Below are 17,725 nucleotides of genomic sequence, written 5' to 3'. Positions count from 1 at the left end.
TGGATCGAACCTTTGCTTGCTGAAGCCATGAGCCAGGCGAGCGAGTGAGCTAGCCATGGATGGGAATCGAGCCAAGTACCAGGTACGCGTTCCTCCGGAGGCTAGAGCATTTCCTGATTTAAAAATGAGACAAGAGGAAATAAAAAAAGTAAATTCGCCGTGCTGCCTTTTTCGTTTTGAAGCACCTACGGTGTGGCTCTACTACTCCTTGGTCACTCACATAGTTAGGATCTTGACACGTGTCATCCACTCTTATTATCAATAATCGCCACTCTTTATGCTCCACCTTGACGTCCACATGGGATCCACTCAAATGGCAGGTCCCCCACCCCACTCAGGTTCTCCCTATCCTCTTTTTTTTTTTTTTTTTTTGTTAATCTCTTCTCTCTCTCTCCTTGTTTCCATCACTGGCTAAGTATTTGATCTTGTCTTTCAAGTTCTAATCTTATCTTCTTCTGTAGAAATTTGGACCATACTATTTTTTTCTCCGAATCTTTCAAGTTTGGTATATTTTACTTTACCATAGCTTAGCCACAACTTACACTTTTTTTTTTCTTTTTCTTTGGATCGATTGAGCAAATAATCAAGAATCAACAAGAACAAACCTGTAGTTAGGCATGCAAGCGGACGTCATTCTTTCATTAGATTGACATCAATGACAAGGAAGTTGATGACTGCCATTTGTTTTACTTTTTGTTGCTGTTATTGCTTGTGAGCCGATCGAGTTAGCTAGCATAGAGCCATGATATGATACAAGGAGAAAGAAGAAATAAGGGATTAATGAAAGAATGCCGCATTATGCGGCGTCTACACATTCATCCATCCCTGGGACCGTGTCGCGACCAAAGCAGGAAAGAGAAGCAATGGTCGTCCATCCACTTTGGTTGATGTTTACGGGGTATCTTAGTAACTCTGATTTTTATTAGCTTATCTTTGGGAACGGGTAAGATCAGGAAATGGCACCATCATGATGTTCGAGAAGAAGATTAAAATAGGTGTCACTCTAGACAAAAGTAGCTCAAAAAGGCGTTACTTAGACGTTTAAAAAGGGTGAAAGGGATAACATAGATTAAGGGAAAGAGGTGGTTTGGTTTTTGTGCTTGGATCGCGCCCGGAGACGAATTAGGGGACTTAATTCTCTGCCCAATTCTCTGGTTGTGATTCGCCGTGTAAAACCAAAAACACAACGAACTAGTGACGATCATCGAGCATACAGCCTGTCCTTTCTCAGACGTATTAGGCATGACAGCAGTCGGAGGAGAATGAGAGCTCGAAAGGAGGAGGAGGTAACAGTCGAAAATATTGAGGCAATCTTCCCTGAGGAAAAGGAAATCACTATCACTATCTATTGCCAATTGGTGTTCAGTTGCCCTGATGCCCTAGCAATCGCATGTTTTTCATATTGCGTTATTATACTGTTGCAATTTTGTCATATTTGGATTTGTTGCGTTGTTGTCACAAGAACTTGTGAGTGTACTGTGTAAGGTAGAAAAGCGACGGGTCCCGGGACATTGAAATTTGGATGAAGTAAAGCCTGTGATCATGGCTCCATGCATCTGTGAGAGAGAACTGGTTGAACTGAGACGAGGTGTCTGATCCAACACAGGATCGACCAGACGGTTGTGTCGAAACGAAAAGCAGTCGGTACGCGAAGGGATCCTATTCTTCGGGTAGTGGGACTCCTAGTCCTAGATTATAATGAATGAGATCGAGTACACTTAATACTACGTACCGTGGGGCCCTTCAACCCACGCGCGGCAGGTGCCAGTGCTGCACCTCACCACAATGGACGAAGGATCTGGTGAGGAAACCCAATTGGTCGACGTCATCACAGTGGGATTCGGGAAGTGGAAGAGGTAAGTGGCAAGTGGGAACTGTCCCTTCAAGAGTTTAGATATGATCTTGTATATTATAGACTTTTTAACTGAACAACAACAACTCTAACACTAACGAAGGCGTGCTCCCATTTTTGTTTATTATATTCTTTTACACGCCTTTAGTTTCCAATGAACAACTTATCACTACAAATTGTTTATTAGGTTGCTCTTCTGAATGCGTGTTGTTGCCCGTTGGCTCTCTACTAGGTGGAGAGAGTAGCCCATGTTTGTGTCCTACGAGTAACCAGCTTCGTCTATATCCAAACATGTGATGCAGGAAATAGGACTATAGCCTATAGGATCATGGAGATGGATCAAAAGTTGGTATGCTGGTCGGCTGTCAATTATGGAGTTTGTAGACGTGAGAGAAATTGCTTCTCTCTCCAGTCTCCACTAGTCCTCACCACTTGCCGGGCCGTGCCTAGTGATGCGGATGACAAAATCCATGCTAACTCCTTTATCAAACAAACTCTACTTGCCATGTCTATGCTATACCAGCCACAAAGTCAAGTGCCTCTTATTGCCGTTGGCACCCTGCGGAGCCCACTGCGTGGAGTAGCATTCTCTAGGCGATAACGACTGAAACCTATCACTGGATTCTGATGTCCGGATCAAATCAAATCAAGCACAAATATTTGCCCCATGTCCGGATCCGGATGAATTTCAAGCTCTTGAGATATGACGGGACATCTAGTCCTCTCGAATTTGATACGCATTCGCACTTACTCCAAGTTATCCGTTTATCTGAAGCGTCTTCCAACTTTTACCCAATCCCCTGCATCCATATTGCCACTTGATCTGATTGCTCCCCCTTACCACCCTTGATCTGTCAACACCTTTCGTGAACTCCTCTCCGTTCACACTGCTCTCTCATTGCCTTACCACTCTTGGTTAGAGAGGAAGGGTACAGCCTCTCTAAGTTTTTGTTTGGCTACAAATAGCCTCTCAATAGCCAACGGAGAACTGATTCGTTGACGCTCCCACCAGAGGCTGCTGTTTCAGTTGGGAGAGATGTGACGAACCCTCAAGTTTCAGTCAGAAGAGAAATGTTGAACCCTCACGTGGGACATCGAGGAATAGATTCCCCATTAGCCGTTCGTATGCAGCAAACCAAGATCTATTCCGAGCCTAATGCTATTTGGGCCTCCCCATTTTGCTGTTTGACTTCTATTTTGCTGATTTTGAAAAATATTTGTTGGCTCATACAATTTTTTACATGGTTCATGACATTTCACTAAGATCTGAAACGCTTTACCCTATTCTCCATGTCCATTCATTATGATTTTCGTCTGATTCAATAATTTTTCAACCGCCTTAAGCTATTAAGCTATTTTTGTATCCTATTCAATACCTGGGTAAGGGTCGGTGCTTGTTATGTCCAGGTGACGACTGTTGAAACCATTGGGCTAAAAGGCTCGAACCTGTTAGGAAAGCAACCCCACGGATCTTATACAAGGACTGGCCCGGTCGATACAAACACAAATTCCAACACTCCCCCGCACAGGAAAACCTGCGGACAAATTCACCGAAAAAACCCAGGACAAATTCACCAGAAATACCTGGGACAAAATTGAATAGGAGCGGGACTCGAACTCGGGACCAACCTGCTCTGATACCATGTTGAAACCATTAGGCTAAAAGGTTCGAACCTGTTAAGAAAGCAACCCCACGGATCTTATACAAGGACTGGCCCGGTCGATACAAACACAAATTCCAACACTCCCCCGCACGGGAAAACCCGTGGAAAAATTCATCGGAAAAACCCAGGACAAATTCACCAGAAATACCTGGGACAAAATTCGGTGGGAGCGGGACTCGAACTCGGGACCAACCTGCTCTGATACCATGTTGAAACCATTGGGCTAAAAGACTCGAACCTGTTAGGAAAGCAACTCCACGGATCTTATACAAGGACTGGCCCGGTCGATACAAACACAAATTCCAACAACGACTTTTGTGAACGAATATGGTAGAAAAGTGAGTAATTTAAAATCTAATTTGTCTATAAAAAAATCTTTATTTACAAACCAATCCAATATTTACAATGTTAACCACATATATATACCCCTAAAATGTCAAACAAAAACCTACATATTCTCACAATACCAACAAAATAATAAACACAACCCTCCCCTTAGATTCCATTACTTAACGCGAATTATAGTATTATGAAATTAATTGACTTGCAAACCTGCCTATTAATAAAGATAAAGAAGAGAGAAGTTGAGATTATCTTAAACCAAGTGTGTCACCCTTTGGCTTGGCCAAGTCAATTTATTCTCTCTTGGAGCACTTAAAGCAATCTATGCATAACTAGGAGGCAAGGGAGAAAACCTAGTATTTCCAGGGCTCAAAATCATTTGAAATTTTTGCATTTTCCTTTTTGCCAAGCTTCTTTAGTTAGTTTAATGAACCATTTCTCTAATTGCTTCAGGAGGGGAAGTTTGTACCTCAAGCCAAAGCCATAGGTTTTTGAATTTAGGGTTCTAGGGGTTTTTTGGTTCTTGGTATGTAAGGGATTTAAGGGTTTAGGATATTGGGTTTAGGCAATGAGGAAATTGTTAAAGGTTGACGTAATAAAGTAGTATATGATAGAGTAGAGCAAAGGAGTTGAGTTTATGTTGCCAAGTCTGAAATGGTAGGTCAGGCTATAATAATAATGATGAGGAATATGAGGATGATAATGAAATGAATACGTTTTAAAACACAGTAGTTTAATTTTGTATAGTAGTAAAATCTCTGAGAGGAGAGTAAGTGTGTTAGTGAAAATGGTTTGGTGAGAGCATCTATTGCTTTGACCACCTTGACTTGCACTTCCACGTCTATTGCTTTGAAGCTTTATTAGCTTTGTGAGGCAACCGTCATTGTAATAGGTATCGTGTAATCTTCATGGTGATGGACTACATATGCTCATATTCTTATTTATCTAGATAACTTCAACTCTTCAATTGTTTCAATGAAAAGAAAAAATATGTGGTCAAAAGATAGTAAGAGATTCTTTAAATAATTAAATTAGAAATTTACAGTTACAAATTCCAATCCAACTACACCCTGGCTCTTTTTTCATCCCTCTTTGTTTGATTTCATACCGCAGTTTCTCCACTTCATCCCATCTACCTTCTACTGCAAACACATGTGACAAGAGTACCAAAGAGAATGTTTCACTTGGTAGACCATTTTTCATTATATTTTCTGCAACCTCCAACCCTTTCTCGAACTTGTAGGAATTCTTACAAGCAACCAAAAGGCTCTTCCATAACTACTCAAAAAATTTTGGAGACCTTTCAATGAAATCCTCAACCTCCTCAAATTTCCTAGATCATGCTAAGAGATGCACCATACAGATATAGTGTTCTTCCTCAGGTTCAATTTCCATAGAATCAAACAAACTCTTCCCATAATCGACGAGTCCACCGTGAGCGCATGCCGATAGGGCACAAGTATAACTGATTCGATTAGGTTTCACCTCATTTATCTTCATCTCTTCGAACAATCTTAATACCTCGTTAACTCCTCCATGGTAGGCCAATCCTCCCATCATCGTTGTCCATGAAACGATAGATTTCTTTTCCATGTCTTAAAAAATCTTCATTCCATCTTCAATGTTTCTACGCTTGGCATACATATCAATCATGGAGTTCCCCAAACATGTTCTCCTAGCAAGGTTCATCACGCGTGATGCACGTGTGGCATACGCGTTGCTAACGCGTGGCGATCTCACGTCGCTTGAGAGAAGAACGTGTGGCGCTGACGTGGTTCACTCGTATCGCACAAATGGCACCCTTGTACTATACTTATTATGCTTATTAATTATTAATTATATTGATTATAAATTTATCCCAATTATTAATTTTTATTATCAGTAATTATTGCTCTAATTTATTAATAAATAAATAAATAAATTAATTAAAATCTGTATTACCAATTTTATATTATTAATTAGTACTCATTATCGTGCGTCTATTCTTACTTAATACTTATTAATCATTACTTAAATTAATTTCTTATTTGAACAATTTATTTGTTATTATTATTATGTATTACGATTATCAATGATTATTACTCCGAACTTATTAATGATTTTTTAGATTATGTTACTAATGTTGTTTAATAATTATTATTATACGTCATACTTACAATAAGTTCTATTAATTATGGATATAGAATAATTATTATTTATTATTATTATAAAAAATTATTCCTCCAAAACCCTAATTTATTTTTAAATATATATTATACATATATATTATACATATATATTATACATATATATTATAATAATTCCATACTTAATAATTACTATTACTTGGTACTCAATAAGTATTAAATTAATACATTTTAGTTATTATTTATATTATTCAATAAGTAAAGATTTATTATATTTATTAGTTGTTACTAATTTTTACTATTATTATAAAAAAACTATTACTATAAAAAATAAATTATTTATTCATTTCCTAATAAATAATAACATGACTATTTAACTATTAATCAATTAATATATCATAAATTAGTAATTATGGTACTCCATTAGGGGCCCTAAATTGGGACATATTATCCCCAAACTTTTTTCCTTGGCCATCGACGAACAATAATATAAGGTGCATTAAATAACTCAATAACATTAATAAAAATAAAAATAATAGTAATAAGTATAAAAACACTAAAAATATATATTTAATAATAAAATAATTCCTAAGAAAAAACATTAAAAAAATTTACCTTAAAAGAAACCAGAATGGTCAATGAAAAAAAGTGAGGGTCCCAATTTGATTTTGTGGTTCGCAACTGGGCGACAATGGTTTGAACGACTATAGGAGTAAAAAAAAAGCCAAAATGGTCTGGTGCGACTCGAGAACCATCATTCCACTATGAAGCTCAATAAATTTTGATAAATGTTAGCTTCGTAAAAAATGGCACCATTTTGAAATTTTGTATGCACCCATCGTTACTTTGGAAATTTGGTTAAATATCTTTCGATTAATAAATGCTCTTAACGATTTGCCATCTTTTTTTTTCTAAGCTCTACTTTTTAAGCATGATTTGGTCTTCATATGATTGACGAAATTAATAAAAAAATAAACAAATTAAGCAAAAAAATAAATAAATAATCAGACAGCAATGGGAATGCAGCAAGGCGAGTTTTGAGTAAGCGTTGTGTGTACCTTGTGCTGGAATGGTAATAGCGTCATCAGAGACGGTGGACGATGGAAAACAAAATGAAAGAAGGAATAAATAATGAGGTGCCATTGGGAATGAGTGGTGATGGCGAGGAAGAGGAAGAGCACGACGACAATGAGAGACGAAAGGGAATTAGGCGAGACGAGGGTATGGGGCTAGGCATCGGCGACAACATCCGAGTGGGTTAGATGAGATAGGCGAAATGAGAAGAGAAAGAAAGAATGGGGAACAAGAATGTTAAGCGGGAAAATTTCGCCTCGGTTGATCAAGATAGACAACAAGAAACCCGATTTGGTATTTTTTGCACAAAATCTGGTTTCGTATTGGATTACCCGTTCATGTGTGTGTGTGTGTATATATATATATATGTATATGTGTGTGTGTGTATATATACGTATGTGTATATATGTATGTATATATGTATGTATGTATGTACATATATATACAAAACGAATTTATATTCCCCAAGAACAACAAACGATAAAAATTCTCAAAGTTATAGGGAAGCAAAGAAACAACACCCCTGCACATAAGAGGAAATAGCATAATTTGTTGGTTGTGCTTCACAACATTTGCAGTATCACCCCTTGAAAGAATAGTCTTTTCTCGTTTTCACTTTTTTCAATCTTTGCAACCTTTAATATGGCATTGTATCTAATATTTTGTTTCTTCCTAAAGCTAGCATGAAAATAGGTATAATAATGACAAAACTTGGAGAAGCAAAAAAAAAAAAAAAAAACGAATAAACAAACAAAAAAGGAAGCAAAACTCACCGAAAAATGCTATATGTACATAATAGACATGGAAACAATCATTCAGTTAAGCATGGTTCCAATATCATTTAAAAAAGAAATACTAGGATGATGAAACTTGCTCAATCAAGAGGCTAATTTAGGTACATTATGATGGGTCGAGCAGCAACAATGCAAAATAAACATTTTTCAAAAAAAAAAAAAAATCATTGCACTTAGAACACACCTTTTGTAGAAATTATTGAGAAATTCAATAGTGCCTTGATAAATTAAATAAATTACTGAAATAACTTAAGTTGCTAATATTTAATTTACTATTATTGACGTAATTATTGATTAATTCAAAGTTGAAATAATAAATTAATTGATAATAAATAGTTTCAAAAAATAAACAACAACAATTATAGTAAACATTATTAAAAAAAAGAGTGAAGGCCTCCCAGCGCTGTCCATGGGAGACCTTTTTCCCTCAAGCAAAGTAGAACACAGAAGGGGGAGGTCGTCCTCTTATTGCCATCACCTTTTTGTCACTGAAATTATTGGGTGACTACACTCTGTTGACCTTTACAAGTTGCAGAGAACAACAACAAGAAGAAGGGGGCAAGGGAGGTGGTCCTCCTCCCTACCGTTGTCGGCTTGGGGAAGGCGATTGGAAGTGGAGGATGGCCTCCTCTGCCTTCTTCCCCTTCTTGTAAGCTTCTTATGAATAAAAATAAAAATAAAAAGAAGAAAGAAGAAAAAGGAAGAAGATATATGAACCCAAATGAACCAAAACATTACAAAGTTATATTCCACCATGAAAGGTGAAATTTCACATTTCATCCTTTTGTCAAGGAATGAGAATGAGACTAATTTGATTATAGGTCCAAATTGTCACCAAGTTATAAAAAACATAAATCATCAAAATAAATAAATTCAATTTTCCAACTAAACTAGTCTTACAAGTCAGTTGTGTCAAAATCCTTGCAAATAATTGCTCTTTGGAGGTTGAACAACAGAAATACCAAAAACAATATGTAAAGAAAAAAAAACTACAGTTGAAAGTTGAAACCAATATCACCATATTGTTGGCTAAAAATATTAAAAGAGATGAGCACATAGTAAGAGTAAAATGACTCAGCTAGGATTTGAATGCCTGGTGCTATATTGTTAGGCCACAAAGTTTTCTCAATAAAATGACCAAATTTTCAAATTGACCAAATTTGCATAGAGTATGGAAAAATAAAAACTTTAAAGAACGGACTTTGCAGGAGAACGAAAATCTGGTTATTGCAATCCAAACGAAATATAGCTTCCTGGATTTTGTTGAACGGAAACTATTACAAGGCTGTAATTTTTTTCTATGCAATTATAGATAGCCATCATCTTATAGTTTACTCTTCGGAACCCAACCATCCTAGATAGACTTCTTACAACTTCTTTTGGAATAATGTGCGGTGGGCTGAGCCATAGTCCCCCATCAACAACCAGAGTCGTTCCAATCACATATTTATGAGTGGGGGACAGAAAATTGGAGAATAAGATTCAAAATGATATATGCACGAAAGCAGAAACATGAATGAACCTTTTGTCAAATCAACAATGGGGGTTCCATCCGCTAAATTTGTAAGCAAAACTATATAATAGAAATATTCCTACAATAGTGAATAATCACAAATCTACATCAGAAGCAAGGTATATAGCAGGCATTGCAATATCCCATTTCTCCTCAAGTTTGTACAGAGGCATGGATTCTATGGCTAAGCTCACCAGTTGATGAGGTACAAGTTTTCTCATCCTTGGGTCCTCGTGCCATCGCATTTAACTTTGATATTATAGTCATTCCCCCACTCTAGAGTCAATTTCCTTGTAATACTATCCACAATTGCCTGTTAGGAGGAATAGCTGCAGTGTAAAACTACCTAAAGTCAGGAGAAGCTAAACTATTGTTAAGCGGAATGTGGTTCATCACAAACCTTAGTAGTAGATACATGAATGTGGTTACCAAGATGTTGTATAAAGTAAAATTGTATTGATGTTCAAAATAAATCCCCTAGAAGATGAATTCTCACTTCCTAGGGGCTCCTTTCTTCTGATATTGAGTGCTTCATGGCACATTGTGAAAGTTCCAACAAAATCATTGTCCATAATTGGTGTTGAATTTATGAAAAAGATAAAAACTTTATTGAGTTATTATAATCAGAGTACATGAACCTCTATTTATAATAAACGAAAGTAGTAGAGTCCAATTACAATAAAACTACCATTGTCCCAATTACACCCAAACTCTAACACTTAAAGATGAGTCTTAACATAATTAAATAACTCCATATAGATAAAATACAAACATAACTCGAACTAAAACTCTTCTTGGATGTGACCATAAGATAAAGATATTTTTGTGAGTCCTTCTTGATCTTTCAACTTATGTGATAAGGATGCCAGCTCATGATATTCATGGTGGGTCCTACTTCTGATGGGGTTGGGGGCCCATCTTGTAGGCCTTCCTTGGTCATGTGACCCATCTTATAATACTCTTAGATATGTGGGTCTTCCTTTGTCGTGTGGGATTGGGCTCTATCTTCCAACACTCCCCCTCAAGCTGGGGGTGAGAGAACATCAAGAACTCCCAGCTTGCAGCAAATTATGTATAAAATCTTTTTGTATAAAATGGCAGTCCTCCAATCTCCCAACACTCCTCCTAACGCTGGTTTTGTCTTCCTTGAGACCCAGTTGGCCAATTCAAGGGGGTATAATATAGATGTAATAATAAGTTCCTCCGACATGGTGTCCCAACCGTTGACAGTTGATATTTTTTACGAGGTATTAAATTTCTCCGTCATGGAATCCCAACCATTGATACTTGATATTTTTGATGGGGTATTAAGTTCCTCCGTCATGGAATCATAACCATTGACACTTGATATTTTCTAAGGGGTATTAAGTTCATCCGTCATGGAATCCCAACCATTAACACTTGATATTTTTTACGGGGACAAATAAATAATGGTATGAGGCTACCTCTTCTTTAATAATAATGTCCCCAAAGAGACATAATAGCCACAACTGAATATAACACGAACCAAATAATAAACTTTATAAAAGAACCCATGAAATAATCTGATATAAAAATTTCTTCTTAGATGCATAAACTTCATTTGTGTTCCCCCTCTCTTGAATATTTTGGTCACATACACTTTATCCACAACATCTGGAATAAAATACATCTTTCTTGTACTTCTTCAACTTCTCCCCCTCAAGCTGGGAGATAATGGCAGTGATCCCAGCTTGAACCAAACATCATAGATGCATCAATAAGCCAAAATAACAAAGATGTAATAATAAACCCTCAAAACAGGGAAAAGTGAGATATTTTCCTGATATAGCAACTCAAAAAGTGACACAAAACAATTGGCTTAAATTCGGATTTTTCAATGTGATAGGATACTAGCATGACCTTTGATTATTCCAGTGCGAATATATCTTTAAATATAGATCAGATTGAAATGAAAAATTCTGAAATTAGACTTAAATATCTTTCATCCAAGTATAACTTCTATTCATAAAATATAATTATCAAATATAAATAATCTAATAGATTTTGGTCTCTATCATATGGCCGAACTAAGTATAAAAACCTCGAAAGTTGATGCTTTCTGTTGCCGCTCGAACCTCTTTAACCTTTGCTGCTTCAAAAATCGATTTGTTTTTGTAGATAACTTAGATAAAAAAATTGGTTGAATAGGTAAAAGAATAGACTTACAGATATTTCTTTTGATATATATTTCTCCATATAAAGTCTAGTTCTTGATAGCAAAAAATACCTCGGAATCTGAAGATTTCTGCTGTTGTTTGAACCTTTTTGCAATCTGACCTTCGCTTATTCAAATATTGATATCTCTCTGTAGATAAATTCGATTGCAAAAAATCATTTTTCCTTGGAAAGCAGACTCAAATATTTTTCCGTCAATATGTACTTTTCAATATGAAAAACTTCGTATAGAGGTAAAAAATGTAACGCAAACAATGGGTGAAGGGACTAAAAAAAATAACTACGAACCTAGACAAAGGGGTTAGGGTTTAGAGAAAAGGATCACATTATCTCCTTAGGTTGACCATGTCGACTCACATAACCTGCTTTGATACCATGTTGAATTTATGGAAAAGATAAAAACTTCATTGACTTATTATAATCAGAATACATGAACCTATATTTATAATAGATGAAGGTTGTAGAGTCCAATTATAATAAAATTACCATTGTCCCAATTACACCTAAACTTTAACACTTAAAGATAAGTCCTAGCATAATTAAATAACTCAATATAGATAAAAGACAAACATAACTCAAACTAAAACTCTTATTGGACGTGACCATAAGATAAAAATATTTTTGTGAGTCCTTCTTTATCTTCCAACTTATGTGATAAGGATGTCAACTCGTGGTATTCCTGGTAGGTCCTACTTTTAATGGGCTTGGGCCCGACCTATCTTATAATACTCTTAGACATGCGGGCCCTCCTTGGTTATGTGGGTTTGGGCCTTATCTTCCAACAACTACAACACGGATAAAGGACAATGGAAACTACTTAGTAACCTCAGAAGCCAAGAGTAGAGGGCCATGGTCTAGAAATGCTTACGAGTAATGTGATTGTTTTGGAATACCTAAAATGAGGACTAAGCAAGTTCTCTTATGAGCAAAAATGTTAAACATGAAAAAGAGTTTCACCACCAAGTATTGAGAAGTCAAATAGTTTTTACTAGTAGCAGGGCTTGTTCATAGAAATAATGGTTAAACAAAATCCAGTAGAGATATAAACTATGATATCTACAAATGTTTCAGAAGGTAAAACAGTTTACTTCGGGAAGGTTTCAGAGGCTTGTGAGGTGCAATGCTGCCCTTCCTTAATTAGTCTCTTAATTTGTAGTGTTACTGAGAAATGTTTATAATTATATAATACATGTGACTGTTATCATTTTGTGCATCTGCAGTTTTTCGCCCAAGCAGGGTTCCCCTGCCCAGTGCTGGGGAACCCATCCGATCATTTTCTGAGGTGCATAAACTTGTATTTTGATAAGGTGAAAGCTACTTTAAAAGGATCCATGAAGTTACGGGTAAGCATGCATGCATGTTCTGAATCGATTATTATGTTTTCTCTTTAATTTGCAACGGTTTAAGTATTAATCAGCCCTTTTTTTTGAATGGATGATCAGTTTGTGATGTCTGATGACCCTTTGGAGAAGACAACAACGGCTGAAGCAACCCGCACCCTGATAAACTTTTACTCCACTTCCCAATATCATTACTCTGCGAAAGAGAGAATTGAGGAAATCTCCAGAGTTGTAAGTGAATTAAGTGATTTCAAGTACCGAATTGAATTGAAAAAAATGGTAAAAGGCTGATATGGTAGTAGATAGTGGTTGTGGTCTAAAGTCGAAAGCCTAATATATTTAACATTGGTGGGGTTGATGGCAGAAAGGGACTGTACTGGACTCGGGAGGCAGTCAGGCTAGCTTCTTCATGCAGGCCTACACCTTGACCAAGCGCTCATTCGTGAACATGTCCAGAGATTTTGGTTATTACTGGTTGAGACTTGTTATTTACATTGTGGTCACCATCTGCATCGGAACCATCTATTTGAACGTGGGAACCAGCTACAATTCCATCCTGGTATGAAATGCATATATACAGCTAACACAGCAATTCCATTAAGTTTTGAAATATTGAACGTTAACCCCCTCGTACGCTTCACGAACAGGCAAGGGGTTCATGCGCCTCATTTGTGTTTGGGTTTGTCACCTTCCATTGGCGGGTTTCCTTCGTTTGTGGAAGATATGAAGGTCTGTGGAGACAATTCTATTTATATATATATATGAGCGATCTGCCATTAGTTGATTGATTGGTTGATCGAGTGATGAAAAATTGCAGGTTTTCCAGCGAGAGAGGCTCAATGGTCATTACGGCGTAGCAGCTTTTGTCATCGGCAACACCCTATCTGCTATGCCTTTTCTAATAATGATAACTTTTATATCTGGAACTATATGTTATTTCATGGTTCACCTCCACCCAGGAATCGTCCATTATATATTCTTCGTGTTGTGCCTCTATGCAAGTGTTACCGTCGTGGAAAGCTTGATGATGGCAATAGCCAGCGTCATCCCAACTTCTTCATGGGAATTATCATCGGCGCTGGAATCCAGGTGTACTTCCATATGCTCTCCTTTGCTAATCTCACTCAATTTTTCCACTTTACTGCTTAATTTTGAAATTTGGATCTCTCTGATTGCTGACACTGTTTGGTTGGCATTTGGTCATGACGCCCGCTACAGGGAATTTTCATGCTGGTTTCTGGTTATTTTAGGCTCCCAAAGGACATACCAAAACCAGTCTGGCGCTACCCCATGTCTTATATCAGTTTTCATTTTTGGGCACTTCAGGTATTATTATTATTTCTCTGTTATGGCATCTTGTTTAACGTAGACATTAAATTAATGTACGATGGCTGTCTCTGCTTCAATTTCAGGGCCAATACCAAAACGACCTAATCTTCCATAACCAGTCGCCTGAGATGCCGAAGATCCCAGGGGAGTATATCCTCAAAAATGTCTTCCAGATTGACGTGAACAGTTCCAAATGGTGGAACTTGTCGGTTCTCTTCAGCATGATTGTCATCTACCGCATCTTGTTCTTCCTATTGATTAAGTTCAGCGAGGACGTGACTCCATGGATGAGAGGCTACTTAGCCAGGAGAAGGTTTCAACAGAAGAAAAGCAACAAACAGGGGACAACTGTACTTACGGACCGCCTTACGCAATCGCCTTCTCTAAGGGCCTATGCGGCGACTTCCACCAACCAGCCGACGGCAATGCCTGCCAATAGACGTTAGACCCAGCTGCCTCTACTGTAAACGTACATGTACACCATCAAACGTACTGTGCTATCTAAGCTGTGCCCATGCATGTCACTAGCTACTCGTCCATCCATCGTTTTTCCTTCTGCTACAGCAGAGAATTTAGTAGAAGCTTTGAATTTCACCATGTTCGAAAAGTAATGTCAATAAATTCAATATTCAACTAAATTATTGGATTTGGGAACTGATCAAATACTTCACATAACATTAGTTCCAATTTTCTCTGCAACATTACCAAGAACTTGTGGTATCATCCGCCTGGCCTTGTCCTAATCATGCATCCAGATACTGCTATCCCTCTCCTTCTTGTCATCAACCATCCAACCTTAATTTTGTCCAACATTTTACTTCTTTTGGGAGAGAATGCACTCAACCGGCCAGCCACATGCCTGCATGAAGTTTGAAAAAAGTACCACTACTGTAAGATTTCCAGAGGGAGATGATGGAAATATCTCATCTCTTACTTATATAACCTAAACCTCATGCCATAACAAAATCCTGATATTTGCTGGAATCTTGTTTGCACCCTTTGTGAAGCCTAATGGAATATACTCTTCTGGAACAAGAGGATTAGTCAACTCATCTCCAACCATCTCAGCTGAAGGTTTATTACATGACCATCCCTTTCCAAGATCAACCTTGTCCTCAAGGTTGAGAGATGGAAACAGCTTGATGTCCTCCTTGGCTTCCCACGTTGCATCTTCTAATGGGAAATCTTTCCCACTTGATCAAGAACAGGGGAATGGAAGTCTTACCAAGTAGCAGTGTACGTTGGTTTAGTATAGCAATTGGTTGTAAGATTGGCCGAGTAGGAGTGGAAGTAGCTGGAAAGGTTGTGAACGATATGGCACTGTAACGGAAGACTGCAGACCAGGCTTCCATCACTGGAACCGACGGATCACCGAGCAAAAAATAGTTTTTTTTGTATAAATACCATTGTACACTTACGTTATAATCATGGCGAATAAAAAGTTTTTCAATAAAAACTTACATGGTATTAGACGTCATCGATCCTTGTGTATCTGATTGCCCTTTTTTTGGCGAAAAGCTTCCCCGAGCAACCGCTGTTGCCAACCTCTGCGCATCGGCTCTGGCACAGGCATAGTCGCCACCCCTCAGATTTCATCCCGACACAATGGCCCACCAGCGTTCCGCCACCCTCTGCCTCTGCAACCTCATTGTGGCGCCGCTTCCTCTCCCAAGCGACACCTCTTTTGATTTTATTTTTCTCCCCTTCAAGACCGAGGGCTCATTCCATCTTGAGCCAAACCAAACCGTCATCCGACCCAAGCCAAGACCTCGGGTTAGCATCAGCTCGTGGTTCAACCTTGTGTCCAGTTCAGTTCACTGTTAGTTCAAAAAAAAAATCAAACCTCAATGGTTGCTGACTCTATTTTTCCTTTTCTCCCCTTTCAAACTCTCATTCACATGATTACCATTAAACTCTCGTCCACCATCTATCTCCTCTGGAGAAGCCTTCTTCCCCTTCTTGAAAGCTAAAATCTCCTCGGCTATGTGAACGAAACCCTCGCACCACCACCTCAATTTGTCATCGCAAATTCTACTACTCCTACTATCGAATATATAAAATGGACAGAAATGGATCAACGCTTTCTGAGCCTCCTCCTTTCCTCTCTCACCAAGGAGGCAATGGCCAAGGCCGTTGACCTCTCCACTACACAGTCTAGCTCGCATTAGAAAATGCATACAAGCATCGGTCGAAGGCTCGAGAAATCCGTCTCAAAGACAATCTCCAGTAGCTAAAGCGTAGAAATCAATCCGTTGTCACTTATACCAGCGTTTTCAAGGGTATCTACGATCAACTTCATGTTATCGGCAAACCTGTCGTCAACACCGACAAACTCCACTAGTTTCTCAGTGGACTCGGCGGCAAATTTTTCACTTTCTCCGTCACACAAATGGCCCTCACGCCTCTCCCCTATTTCTCTGACCTCGTCTCCAGAGCCGAGAGCTTTGAGCTTTGTCTCTCCCGTTGCTGCTTTAATTGCCGCGTCTTGTGGATCGGACCGGTCGACTTGCCGCAGACCTGGTCAAACCCATGGCCGAACCAATGGTTCTGGCCGCCATTATGTGCCCTTATTTTGAACAAGGGCACCTCGTTGTCAGATATGCCATCTTGACAGTCACTATGCTAATCGATGCGACTAACATTATGTCTGTAATGAGTCCAGTGAGTCTCATACCCATCTTGCTGAGGCTTTCACTGGATCTGTGCCCTCCAACATGCTTCCGCTTATATGTCCAACAACGCATCCAACCTGGATCAGTATGCTCTGTACATGGGTAATGACTCTGTAATTGTGGGGAATGATGCCTCCTTACCTATCTCACATATTGGTATTCTCTCTCCTACCCCAAATATTCAGTTGTTAAATGTTTTAGTTGTTCCACATCTCACAAAAAATCTTCTCTCCTTCAGTAAATTAACGATTGATTTTCCTTTAACCGTTATATTTACTAACAATCTTTTCACAATTCATAATCGTCTCACAGGAATGGTGGTGGCAACCGGTAAGAGAGATGGAAGCTTATGTGTTACAGCATGGCAACCCTGCCCTTCTTTCTGTCCTTACAAATAAATCTTTACATGTTTCCCATGTTTTATGGCATGTTCACCTTGGACATGTAAATCATTTTATTCTTCCTTCTTTACATAAACAAGGACATCTCTAGCTGTTGTAAAACGTGAGGCTATTACGAACTATACGGCAATTCAACGAAGAGATTCTACAAGAAACGAAGAACACACAGGGTTTAACGCGGTTCAGCGGTGTGCCTACGTCCACGGATCGAGCGGCGCTAGAAATTTCACTAACTTCAATTAGGGTTACATAGTATGTATTTATACTAACCCTAGACATACAGTGCAATATAGAAATACCCCTATACAAAAATACTCCCCCAACTTGTATGAGCCATATACTTCAACAATCTCCACCTTGGAGAATATCCACCCCTTAGAAAAAAGAAAGTATAACCTAGGAGTCCACTTGTAACAATAGGT

At 38.2% G+C, this 17,725-nt stretch overlaps 2 pseudogenes; one reads left to right on the top strand and one right to left on the bottom strand.

Annotated features, from left to right (window-relative positions):
• Positions 1-9,076: 9,076 nt before the first annotated feature.
• LOC137934180 (peroxisomal 2,4-dienoyl-CoA reductase [(3E)-enoyl-CoA-producing]-like) lies at positions 9,077-9,937 on the bottom strand (annotated as a pseudogene).
• A 2,673-nt stretch (positions 9,938-12,610) lies between these two features.
• On the top strand, positions 12,611-14,780 carry LOC137934179 (ABC transporter G family member 11-like; annotated as a pseudogene).
• Positions 14,781-17,725: the final 2,945 nt, after the last annotated feature.

This window comes from Aristolochia californica, unplaced genomic scaffold (genome assembly GCF_029961685.1).
Source record: "Aristolochia californica isolate CCGP_79_NKW_82.1479 unplaced genomic scaffold, dmAriCali1.0.hap1 SCAF_6, whole genome shotgun sequence".
Lineage (NCBI taxonomy): Eukaryota > Viridiplantae > Streptophyta > Magnoliopsida > Piperales > Aristolochiaceae > Aristolochia > Aristolochia californica.
The sequence above is the reverse complement of the archived record's forward strand: the minus strand, read 5'-3'. Positions and strand labels throughout refer to the sequence as shown.